Genomic DNA, 1,832 nt, shown 5'->3' on the forward strand with positions numbered 1-1,832 from the left:
CCTTGCATCGCGCTTCCAGCTCCGTGCGACACGCAGTCCCTCAGAAGGCCCAACACAGCTGCAGGCACTTCCAAAAGACTCTGGGGAGCTGGGGGTGAAGTCCACTGGTCCTGGGACTTCGTTCAGGGGGCAAGCTCAGTTCAAGCCCTTGGAGATCTGTTTAAAGCACAAGTTGAAGCAAAGTCTTTAGTAGTCTTTCTCCTCTCCTTCAGCAGCAAGGCAACCACTGCAGGCCAATCCCCCAGGTCAGGGACAGTACTCCTCCTACAGCTTTCCCAGTTCCTTCTCCTCTGCCAGAGGTTCTTCTTGTTTCAGCAGGATCTAATTTCTTGGGAGCAGGGTCCCAATACTTATACCCCTAATTCCTTTGTTCCTCTGGGGTAGAGGGGCCTTTGCCCAGTCCAAACCAGTTCTTGAGCACTCTGTTGACATGACTCTGCCTTTCTATTCAGGGTGCAGGGCAGAGACATCAGCCGCTCCACAGGGGGTGGATCCAGCATTGTGGTAGCAGAGCACAACCCTATTCAGAGCCCAGGTGCACTCCTCCCACCCATCTGGCTGCCAATCTTCCTATTCACCACCAGGCTACCTAGCCCTGCCCCTCTGGGTTTTCCCAGCCCTGTCACTCACACATCCAGACAGGCAGATACACAACATAGCAGATGCGGCCTGAAATGGTCAGGCAAGCAAATACCAACTTTCTAAAAGTGGTATTTGCAAACACAGAATATTAAAATAAACTTTACTAAAAGATGTATTTTATTATTCTGAGTTCAGGCATACTAAACTCGAATTTCTACCATGTTCTGTGGGTCTGTTAGGATCATAGAATGTAACAATTCTAGCAGCCCATTCTGGCCTATGGAGAACAGGTAGCCTTACACTAGTGAAAACGAAAATGGCTGTAATTCACTATTATGACATGCCACACACATCAGGGCTTGTCCTACCTTATGCTTACAATGCACCCTGCCCTTGGGCCTACCATAGGGGTGACTAATATGAAGTTAAGGGAAGGTTTAGGGACTGGGAAGTGGGTGCACTTGCCCAGTCAGCATGACAGTACCAGACTGCACGCAGGTTCTGCAATGGCAGACCTTAGATGCATTTTACCAGGCCGCTTCTGTGGGTGGCACAACCAGTGCTGCAAGCCCACCAGCAGCATTTGTATTTACAAGTCCTGGGCACTCCTGGTGCACTCTGCTGGGGTCTGACAGTAAACCAAATAAGCCATTCATGGAATCCAACCAACATATACATTTTACATAGGGGGAGCATATGCCCTTTAGCACTGATCAGCATTGGTAAAGTTCCCAGAGTCATAGAATAGCCAACAACAGGTCAGAAAAAGTACAAGAGGAAGGAAATAATTTCAGGGATGACCCATCAAATAGGGCCAAGTCCAACAACAGGGTTAACTTGAGATGTTGTAGGACGTCACCCTTGTTGTTGCAGAAACGCGAGAGCGCATCTACAATTAAAAGTACATATAATGGTTGAATAGGCAACATGTCTTGCAAAATAAGAGAACGCCCTTGAACTATTACAACAGCAGGGAAATTTGTCTTTGTGAAATATTAAATTGATCTTCCCTAAATTATGCGAAAGACAAAAATAGTTCAGATTAGGTCATCAAGAGAAGCTGCAAGCAGGTATTAATTTCAACTCCCAGCAGGTGTAACACTATCTGTGCTTTTAGGAAAGGTGCAATTTCGTGACCCGGTGCCTGATTCACACAGTTTATTTCCAGGGAGTATGAGACTTGCAGGAACATTCATGAGTGGGCCGCACCCTAATCTGGAGTGCCTCGCTTATTCACAGAGTTATGCAAA

Source organism: Triturus cristatus, chromosome 7, assembly GCF_964204655.1.
Source record: "Triturus cristatus chromosome 7, aTriCri1.1, whole genome shotgun sequence".
NCBI lineage: Eukaryota > Metazoa > Chordata > Amphibia > Caudata > Salamandridae > Triturus > Triturus cristatus.